The sequence below is a fragment of the Ursus maritimus genome, unplaced genomic scaffold (assembly GCF_017311325.1).
Source record: "Ursus maritimus isolate PB19 unplaced genomic scaffold, ASM1731132v1 scaffold_13, whole genome shotgun sequence".
Lineage (NCBI taxonomy): Eukaryota > Metazoa > Chordata > Mammalia > Carnivora > Ursidae > Ursus > Ursus maritimus.
Genome location: NW_024423675.1, coordinates 49017272 through 49028621, shown reverse-complemented (window position 1 = coordinate 49028621; position 11350 = coordinate 49017272). Strand labels below are relative to the sequence as shown.

Here is an 11350-nt window from a genome sequence, read left to right as displayed (position 1 = left end):
ATATAAAGAAGGGAGTGGGTTCAGTTTGTTCTGAATGCTTTTCTTCTGCATTTCCAGAGAAAGACTGTGTTGATGTTAGCTGTGAGGCAAAAGTTTCACTTCTTCCATTGTCCACTTTCGAAGGGGGGGAAGCCAACCTCAAAGTAGGTTAGTAAATGCTTTATTCATCGTCTTACTGAGGACTATAGCTGGGGAGAGAGTCTTGCAGATTGCTCTGAAGAATGGCCCTGAAGTTTGTCTCCTTTCAGGGGTTTATATGCAAAAGGGGAAGGGTATACATGCTTGCAAACAGTTCTCTGGAAGTATAATTGCACATCACAAGGTATAATTTGCTTGGTGGTAAAAGTTAAGGTTACTGATTTCCACACAGACATGTGAATGACCCCTAGGTCATCTTAATGAATTACGCTTCTATCATATCTGATTGTTCAGAAATATTGCCCTGCGTGCCTCCCTTAGCTGGTTTTCCAGTTCTTGTTTTTGGTTTCTCCTTGAGGTCACTTGAGAGGGTCACAGGAGGCTGACCTTAGTCACCTACTGCAATTTTAGTGCGAGAGGACTTCTGGGAACTGCTGAGATTGGTTGGGGACAGTCCCCCAGCTCCCACATGGAGATCCAGACTGTGTCCTGTGAGCCTCATTCAGACGTCAGCTCCGCCCTCAACAAGGAGCGCTTTCCCTGAGGAGATCAGCAGAACGATTACTTCCTCCGGCCGCAATGAAAAAGTCAGCCAGGGCTGGCCTCCTGCTTTCTCCCGCTGGGAGATCAGGAGCCGAGAGCACTGGCCCCGCAGCTGCCCACCATGTGGCTGCTGGCCATCGTGACTCCACAGTGAGGGACAGCTCGTGCTACAGGGACGGAGACTTTGTCTTCTACTTGGCCTGGCACCCCGAGTTGACCTCAGACAAACAGGATGCGATCAGGGCTCTTTGACAGTGTTCCCCACTGAGACCTGAGGCCCCCCAAAATGCTTTACAAATGAGCCACGTGTTGTATCAGTTATCTGGATCCTCTATCAAAACCTTTAAATACATGGTTTAAGCCTGCTAAAGAACAAAAATTCGGGGAGGGGGGAAGAGGAGAGGGGGTAAGCCATAAGAGACTCTTAACTGTAGAGAACAAACTGAGGGTTGATGGAAGGAGGTGGGTGGGAGATGCGCTAAATGGGCGATGGGTATGAAGGAGGGCACTTGTTATGACAAACACTGGGTGTTATATGTACGTGATGAATCACTAAATTCTACTTCTGAAACCAATATGACACTGCATGTTAACTAACAAGAATTTAAATAAAAACTTGAAACAAGCAAAAAGAACAAAAATTCATCTGAGTAAATTTGAAGATCTAATTGCTTTTATTCAATGATTCATGAATCGGGCAGCATCTCATCCAGGCAGAAGCTCTGAGGAGTTGTAGCAAATGGAAGGTTGCTATAGAAACAGAGTGGGGCAAGGAAGTTGTTAGCAAAAGAAAGGATGGTTTCAGGCAAGGTCACCTTCTCTTAGGGGTAGTGGCAGGGGTCTCATCCTGCAGAAGACCTCGCTAGCACTGATCAGAAAGTCCCAGACTGATTGGTTTAAAATTCCACTCCTGGGAGAGGCAGCAACTGCAGTTAAGTTAGATATTAAGTCTTGGTGGAGCTTCACATAAATGACTCCATTTCGGATCTGTTGCTTCCTAACAAGCCTCCGTGCCCGCGTGGTCTGCTGCTCAACGAGCAGTAGCTTTCAGTGAAAAGACTGTAAAGCATCATCTTATAGAATGTGAAGTGCAATCTAGTCCATGCGGGTCTCTCCTGAAGTGATCATGTTCTCAAATACTTCATAGATTTCACTCCTCGGTTATTTCACAAGTATTGTTTGAGCAGAGTCTCTTCTCCCTCTTAATTTCCAAATAAATCTATTTCTTATTTATTCCAAATCCTGGATCAGTGGTTCCCCACCTGGTATCCTAGGATTCTTATGTGTCCTCAAGGGCAATAAGACAGGCCTTTTATCCATTTTCAGTATTTCCTACAGAAATTGTACTTTTATGATAAGGTTGTACTTACTAAAAAAATTTATTTGCCTTTAAGTGAAATAATATGTGACCCAAGTGACATTTATGCAGATCAGAAGATCTCATTAGCATTCTTTAACTGGAATAAATGGAAATGTAAATAACTTATTACATGACAGAAGAAATTTGATTGGAAGATGGAAACCTTCAAAATGCGGGGTTCAAGGGGCAGACAATGTCTAATGAGAAAACATAGAACCCCACTGCTGCATGGTCACCACTATGTCGACTGTCCCTTTGTTACCCGTCAATCTATCATAGTCACTAAGGATAGGAGTGGGGGAAGCCCTGGCCCGCTGCCTGGGGGCCCACACTCTGCTGGAGAATCCTGAGAGGGCTGGACAAATCAAAAGCTTAGCTCCTGGCTGGGATTGTCAACACTGTTGCTGAACAAACTCAGATACGCTCAACACAAGAGAAGCCACTAACTCAAGAGATGAGGGCTTGGAAATGAGAAAGGGAGAAATTTAGTTCGAGTGCTGGCAGCCATGGCAGGCACAAGCCTTAACATCTAACCTCTCCACCGACAAGAGGGACACCTAGAGTCTTATAAGAAGAGGTTGGAGAGTACATGCAAGAGAGCAGGCAGAGTGCTCAGTGATCACAGGTGGGGCTTGGAATGTGTTCAGTCCATGATCACGGGCAGGGAAGGGAATGTGTGGAGTATGATCTTTTAGGTATTCCATTGCTATCAGGGCTTTTCTGGTCTGGTGGCTGGAAAATGTCTTCTTCAATGCCTCAAGAAAGTGCAATGAGAAATAAGCACAGTGGGTTTCAGTTAGAGCCAGAATTAAGTAGTCTTGTCTATTTCTGGTTTTAACTGTTGTGGTCTAGAGTTGTGCAAGAGGACTTGCTGACACCTTTGAGAGTTCAAAGCTGTTGGCAAGGAAAAAATTTTATTTAGCCTTTGAAGCTTCTTCTGGCTGGTTAAGAATTTAACTGACAGGAGACACATTAATTGGAGAAAATCTAATTTAATTTTATATGTATACAAGAACCCTACATACATGAGAGATTCAAAAACAGAAAGGTAAAATGAGGTATATGCCACCCTAAGCTAAGGAATGGGATAAGGGGCTGGGGATTCAAAGTCCTGGGCCTCTACAGTTCCCTCCTCTGAAACTTCCCTGAAGTTTCACATGTTAAAATTTGAGCTGGGAGGTTGTTTCATCTCATTGAACCAGTCTGTTAGTCCTGACAATAGGTTAGTTTAATCAAACTCACTTCAGGTGTATTCTCAAAGTTAAGCCTATGATTCAAATAATCAGATATTAAATAAGAGGCATTTCTATGGAAACAAAAGAAAAACAATGGCTAATGAAAGGGTCAGTGTTAAGCCAGTTCCTGAGTTCGGAGGGTAGCCAGTTGAGGAGACAAATTTTAAGTGTCAGATTCAAGCTTCTTCAGATAGAGGGCAGGTGGTGGCAATCTGACAGATCCTCCTGGTTTATAGTTCAAATGTCTCTGATGTTCTTTGAGTGGCCTGCTGAGCAACACAAGTGAAGATGGTCTATTCGTGAGCTACTGTGGCAATTTCTCTGAAGTTTACATCAAGTCGTTTATATTTAGTTTGTAGAGCAGTTTTAGTTCTCAAATGATTCCAAGTCAGAGGTGGGAGAAAAATCAAAATGTTAGTTTGGAGAATTGTAGCCAGGCATTGGAGGAGACTAAAAGAAATCAGGATCTAGTCCAGTTTATAATAAATAGTATTAAAATCTAATATCTACAAGCATGTGTTATTGAAACATTTTCTTTAAAATCACTCTCATTTTTACCAAAAATAGCCAAATTAACACTAATTTGTTTGCAAAATAAGTTTAGTTAAAAAAAAAAAAGACTTGGCCTGATTACTTACATAAGAGCAGCAAGAATAATGGTTGACCATATATACTCTTTAAAACCTGCTCTGCTGGAACTTTTCATTAGCTCTCTAGATTGAACTGTTAACAGTCTCTTGAAACCCAAAGCCAAGCCAAACACTTGCTATCAGACTTTGTCTGCAATACCTATGAATTTGGGTGAATTCCTTTCTTCTCAAGTTCCCCCTAATATCATGAAATTCTTGCACCTGTCAGGAAGTGATCTTCTTTACTCACCTGGTAAGACTGTTGGGAACTCTGTGAGCAATGTATCAGGCTGATATTTCCAAGAGGCTTAATTGGCTTCATAAAGTCAATGTTAGTTACCTAAAGCTGTCTGATCACATCTGAGTCTATGCATGTCTCTCTCAAATATGACATTTCAGTCAATGCCTTAGTAATATAACCAATGTTTCTAATTGTGCCCTGTCATAAGGAGAACAGATTCTTATCACACTTATTTAAATAAATATATTGTCACAAAAATGTAAGAATATTCACTGAGAGTTTCTGAATTTTGGAGGTTTCAGGTAGGGAGAAAAAATAAATGTTTCAATTTGTCCACAAAGGTATATTTTATCAAATTGCTGCAGGTCAGTTAGCTTAAGAGGAAAAGTTTTCTTAAATCTGGAAAACAAAACACTTTTAAAAATGTCAGCAATATTTCAAATAAGAAGTCATAAAAAGTATAATTATCTTTCTCAGTGTATTCAGTCCCCTTCATGTTATTAATACTTGTTCTGATTGAATCCAGTGTTTCTACTAGTTCTGGAAATTTTTACTTAGTTCAGTTTTATGATCTAAGACCTAAGGTCACCAGAACCTTGTATTCAGTTTTGTTTTGTTTTCATGAATTTCATTGAAGATGAAGCACATTTGCAGGAAACTTTTATAAAGGCATCTGAATAAAAGTGTAACTGTCTAAATGATAAAAGACTTAAAAATGGCCATGGCTAATGATCTGATTAGAGTTCATTACAATGCGGTTGACATGGAAATTTGGTTATTTTTGTGGCATATGACACTTCAGGATAATGACATATCAGGACATCAGATTTCTAGGTGTTTCATATAATTTTTACAAACTTATTTTAATAACATATCTTTATAAATATTATGTAAGAGAGTTAATATCACTTATTTGACAATGTTTCCCATGTAATTTAACATACCAACTAAGTCTCATTAGTTTAATTTCTCATAAAAACAGTTTTTCTGGCATATTCCAGTGGCTCGCTGGAAAGTTTCAGCTAGATTGTGGTCAACAGACTTCATTCTAGAATTTAATTTTGGGAAGTATGTAAAAAAAAAAAAATCAAAAGGTTTGAACATTTGATTAAATAGGATTACAGATCATTATGAAACAATAATTATCTACTTAACCAAAGTGACAAATATTTCAAAGGTAAATGCAGTAGGTCACATAGTTGTGAACAAAATTCAGTTTCTTTAATATTAAGACTCAGTTTTCTGAGCTGATAAACATAGGAAATTATTTTGGCAAACACAGAATCATTGTTTTTAGGTAGACAAATTAAAAGGTGAAGAAAAACTTTTATTTACAATTTCTTATGAAGAGCAGGTCAATGGTTCTAGAGAAATCTGTACTTTTAACAAGGAGAAAAAAGAACTTTACACCAGTGTACTTTTGATATTAAAACTCATTTACTCATTCAAATTATCCTAATCTTAGCAAGTACTGAGCACACATAAAATTTTTTTCCAAGGATTTTTTCTCCATAAAACTTCCACAACTTTTTTTTTTTTTTTACACATTTAGATTTTGTCCTAAAATTTCCCTCTTTAAATAACTAGTCTTACTTTAGGACAAAGCTATTTTTTCCCCTCAACAAATATATATTTTTATTCGTTATACTTTTTCTTACCAAAAACATGTATCTTACTTTTCTCACATACAGAGTTGTTTCCTTTATTATTTCTAGTAGTCTTAATTATATTTATTAGAATTTTTACTGCTTAGCAACCTTAACTGCTAGTGAAAACTAATTGTGAACCCTGTTACACCAGAGTTCTTTAGATTAGCAAGTTTATTAATATATTTCATAATTTTTAGGAATGTGTTGTTTTTATAGTACAATCTTTCTTTTTCCCTTTCTTTTTTAAAGTAGGCTCCACTCCCAGCCCACTGAGGGGCTCGAACTCACCACCTTGAGATCAAGACCTGAGCTGAGATTAAGGGTCAGATGCTCAACTGACTGAGACACCCAGGCATTCCAGTAGTACAATCTTTCAATAAAGCATAAAACATGTTTACTAACAGACCCAAATTGGTCTTCAGTTTCTTTATAAGACAGAAGTAGGTAAACATATATTCATTATTTTATCTTATTTACATCTATTTTAATTAACTTGTTCTTAACAATTATGCTTAGACCACCCACAAAACTTCATGAGGCATTAGACAAAGTCAACCATTATTCTGGGGGTTTTTTTGGACAAATTTTCTAACAGAGATACCATGAACTTTTAGAAAACACAAGCAGAATAAAAGTTTTATATTCAAAGCTGATAACGCTAAAGACATGTCTATTTTAATTAAACCAACAACCTTAAAAGCTTTAAGACAGAATATTTTCCCAGATCATGTGAACTTGAAAAACATTTGGGTTAGTTTCTATCTTTCTGAGCTTTAGAATGCCCAATCCTTATAGTGTGTGCCTTCGAACCACCTAAATAAAGCTCTTTTACAGAGTAATTTTAGCAATACCATCCAGAGGTAGCGAAGATATCTCACATTTATAACATCCTTGGACACACACATACAACATACACAGACAAGATGCAAACAAAATCTTAATTTTTTCTACTAATATTTGTGGAGAGGACATTACAGGCCCAGTTTAAAAATACCTTTCTCTGTTTTTTTTTTCTTCAGTCTCAGGAGATTGTGGGCTGTGTTTACATTCCAAGATATGATAAGATTTATAATTTCAAGGGACAGAGAAAGACTGTAAAAACTTTTTTCTAGAGTTTCAGGGTAGTCTCTATTTAAAACTTACTCTTTTTTTTCTAAAGTAGAGAACAATTTTGTTCCAATAACCTGATCTACAATAGCCACAAACATTTTGAGAGGAATAGTCAAGTAAAGATAGGTGGGCTTTAACTTGTTTCTAGAGTTTTGCTCCTGGTTTTGTAGAGATTTGTAAAATAAAGACCGTTGTTCCTAATTCTCCAAAGACCTGGATTACAGCTCAAATATCAAGGGATTGGCTCATCTTTTTAACTAAATTTGCTTCTTTATATCAGGGAGAATTTTAACTAAAATGGGAACCAAATGATTTATCCCTTTGTAAAATCTGCATAAAGCATTTTTAACAAAAGCCTTTTTTTCTAGGTACATAATTTAACCTTGCGTCCATTAGCCCCTAATACTGGCCCTTTGCAGACCATTTTTAGAAAGGCCTAGGAGAAATTTTGGTCATCTATTTCCTAAGTAAAGGGAAGGTTGTAAATATAGTCATATAATCTTTCTAATTACTCTCTAAATTTGGTAGGATCTTTTGAAAATAGAGGTAAATGGCTATATAACTTAAAAGATCTGCTGCTGTCCAGGGGACATAAATTTTTTTGCAGTGGTGGTGGGGTGGGGGTGTCTAGGATGAACCTGCAAGGAACACTGTATAGGAATGGTTAGCGCAGGCAGAACCTGATGACACAGCCCAAAGGTAGGGGCAAAGCAAGCCTTATTGCCAGCCTTGGATGCTTTGGTTAAATTTATTTTCTGGCTTTCAGCACTTACATGAGCAACCTATATATTTAGAACCTAGAGATTAGGCCAGAGGAATCTCTGTAAATCTTTTAGGAAAGGGAAGTTAAAACAGGCAGGTGAGGCTGGATTTTTTTTTAAAGATTTTTATTTATTTATTTGTTTGTTTGTTTGTTTATTTATTTGAGAGAGAGAGAGCATAGTGGGTGGAGGGGCAGAGGGAGAAGCAGACTCCCCACGGAGCATGGAGCCTGATGTGGGGCTTGATTCCAGGACCCTGAGAATATGACGTGAGCCGAAGTCAGACGCTTAACTGACTGAGCCACCCACGTGCCCCAGGCTGGATTTTAAGAAGAGAAATTAACATTGGATGTGGACATTTATTTTTGAGTCTTAAGTCTAATTTCTATGCTTTTACCTTGTCAAGGGAGTCCCTAAGGCTAGCTGTTATACTAAGACAATTGAGAGCTCTCTATAAAAAATATATATGTAGGGGCACCTGGATGGCTCACTTGGTTAGGTGTCTGACTCTTGATTTTGGCTCAGGTTGTGATCTCAGGGCCGTGAGATTGAGCCTGTGTTGGTCTCCATATTTGGCATGGAGCCTGCTCAAGATTCTCTGTCTCCCACTACCAGACCCGCCTCCCCCACCCCCTGCCCCCTGCCCAGCTCACAGGCTCCAAAAAAAAAAAAATTGTATATTTAAATACAGCCAATTTAAATGATCCATCATCCAGCCATTGGCAAATAGGATCTATTAATAGTGACTCAAAGCAATAAACCTTCTAATGGCTTAACCAAAGACACAAGAAGTGTCCAGAAGGGCATAGATGATGTAGCCCTCGTGATCCAAAGTTTACTCCCAAAATTAGTCTAAGAAAGCAAAGGTTTTTGTTGCATAGGCAGTAAAGATGGTGTAGTGAAAATGGTGTCTCTGGTCTCCCATGAAAATGTGAGATGACCCACGAATCTGTGACACCATACAAATGCTTCTGGAATGAGACTTTTCAGCACTACCAAGCAACACAAGTTGAGACAACAAAGATTCCTAGGGGCTAAAACCTCTCATGACAAAAATCCCTGAGAACTGGCACAGCCGGACAGAGCCAGAGATACTTGGGTCCACAGTCTGTTGGACTGGCCACCAAAGTGCACCCGGGAAGTACATCTCCACCCAGATGGTGGAGACCAAAGAAAATTCTTGTCACAAAGCCAAGCTCTCAGGACACAGAACAAGAGTAACAGAAAAATCCAACAGCTTTAAGCCTTGGGTCTCTCGGAACCACACTAATACCCAGGAGTGCTACGCCATGTGGTTGGGGAATGTGTGTTGCTTTACAGTGTACCTCATTGTGTGGAAGTTTTCTTGAAGTTGGCGGGTGACCTAGTGTCAGCCTAACCCATTCTGTGACCAACTTATCCTACCACGGGAGTCTTCTTGAGATGGCGAGCACTCCAACAGCTTTTATTTGTTCAGCCCGGACCCATGAATTTTGCAGCTTTAACTTCCAAGATGTCCCTTAGCAACAGATGACAAGCAACATAAAAGACACAGACAAAGGAAGACAAAGACCTTCTCTGGGGGGAAGCAGACCAGTAACCACAGTACTCTAACACATTTAACCAAAGAGTCGCCAGGCCCAAGGAACTAGTTCCACAAATATTTTCTCCTGCTGATCTCAATTTACAAAGAGAAAAAGGCCTCTCATGGCTCTTGCTTCATTGGACTCGCAGCTAGAGATTCTGGGAGGCTGACGTGGCAAGAAATCTTACCTTCTGCTGGCTGTATGTCAGACGTCCCAGACCTCTCAGCTGCAACAGTCCTGGGGCGAGCCACGTCCTGTGGGTTAGTGTCCTGCTGACTAGGCCAACTGTCAGGAAGCAGGAATTCCTGTCCCCTCAAGGTCCGTCTAGCTGGACTAAGAATCAAATTGACACAAGACAGATTAACAGGAGGAAACGGGATTTAATAGTGTGCAGATGGAGAATCCACACAGACATGGAAATTCCAAAGACAGTCGGGCAAAACGAGGTGTATGTGTCATTCTGAACTAGGGGGAGGGAGCAGGGGTCTGGAACTTTAGAGGAAAGGAATGCCATCCACAGGGTAATAAGAGCAGATGTGTGGTAATTCGATGTTTGCCCTGCCATACAGATGGGTCACTCAGATAAAATTTATCTCAGCTAATAATGCTTATTCTGGGAAAGATTTCCAGTTACATAGTTTAGGGAGGGGCAAAAGTTTCTCTTGAGCCCATAGGGTCTCTATTACCTTCAGCCCAGAATAATCTTCATGCCAAAGTGGCCCATCTTGGGGAAGTCTGCCCTCTGCCCCTAGAATAATAAAAATTATCACCCTACTTTATCACTATTGCGATTGGTCATGCATGCTCAGCAGTTCCTGCCATCTCTCTCTTCCAGGAGACCCTCACCCTGGGAAGACTGGGGCCCTTATGGCGGAGCTGTGATCCTGGGGAACCATTCACACTGCCTCAAAAGGGGAACTGCCCTTTTTCCTGGGATGCTGCTCCCATGTCTGCAGAGATCCGACAGTTGGTGTCATTTCCTTCTTCGTTCTTTCATGAAGCTCAATAATTAGAACCCCAGTTCACTGAGGGACTTCAACAAATATGCTTGAAGTACTGCTCCATGCCAGGCTCTGCTTTAAATTCAGGATCTACAGAAATGGCTGCCATCCCTGTCCTCAGGAAGCTCACAGCCTAATGGGAAATAAGAGCCGTGGCCTCCTAACGACAAAATAAATGATCAATGGAATCCTTTATTAGTGGTTGGAATAGATGTTAATTGGAACAGTTAGTGGGTAGTAAAACATTTGGGAGGGAAGGTGGTGACAGAAAGCTGGGAGGAGGTGACATGTGAACTGGCCCATTAATGGTGGAGAGAGGTTTTGCAGGAGCAGAAGGGATTCTGGTTTTACTCTAAAAGCCTTTAGGGAAGGGGAGAGGGGAGCTTCTGATGATGTCCCTTGACGAATCCTTCCAAGTTTCTGACTGCTTTCCCCAGGACTGCAGATTTCTTAAACATTCATGCCACTGGTCTCACCTTAGAGCACCATGTCTTCTATTGCAGTGATTCTCAGTTCCGGGACCAGGACCAGCAACATCACCGGATCTAGGACTCGGTTAGAAATGCAAATTCTGGGCCCCCGACCTCAACTGGAAACTGTAGGGATTTCACATGACACAGACTCGGGGTTGACCGCCACGGGTCTAACCCACGCAGAAGCTTGGTGGGCGAATGGTGGTGGAGGTGGCTACTGAGGTCGAGAATGATCTGGGTTGTTTGCGTGCATTGGACCTGCAAGGGGCTGGATAACCCGCTCGAGGTCCCTGCCTTGGCCTCCGGGTGCAGGGTTCCACCCGGACAGGTCGGTCACGTAGCGCTCCCTTAGTTTCTAAGGGTCGTGCTGCTCCAGCGAATACGCGCTCCCACAGGTTTGTGAACTTGCCTTTCTTCTCCGCGAGGCGGACAGACCGGGCGCTTTAGCTAAGCAGCCTCGGGCCGGCTGGGGGTACCACCCGCCTCACTGGCTTTGCACTGGAGCGCTGCAGCCCTCCTGGGGTCCTGGGGCTGGGGGGGGGGGACAGCAGAGCGGGAGGTAATAGTCTGGTAATAGTATGGGAAATACTATTACTCCCACGCCTGCGGGGAAGGGTGCTTTGTCAAGACAGCGCAGTCAGGTGA

At 41.1% G+C, this 11350-nt stretch overlaps 1 long non-coding RNA gene across 1 annotated transcript; it reads right to left on the bottom strand.

Moving 5' to 3' along the window:
* Window positions 1-1341: 1341 nt before the first annotated feature.
* Window positions 1342-11300, bottom strand: LOC103666950. The gene is made up of 3 exons (XR_569628.2): window positions 10709-11300; window positions 9419-9564; window positions 1342-5194 (listed from the first exon to the last, which is right to left on the bottom strand). It is a non-coding gene; the product is annotated as an uncharacterized LOC103666950 (long non-coding RNA).
* Between the last annotated feature and the right edge of the window lie 50 nt (window positions 11301-11350).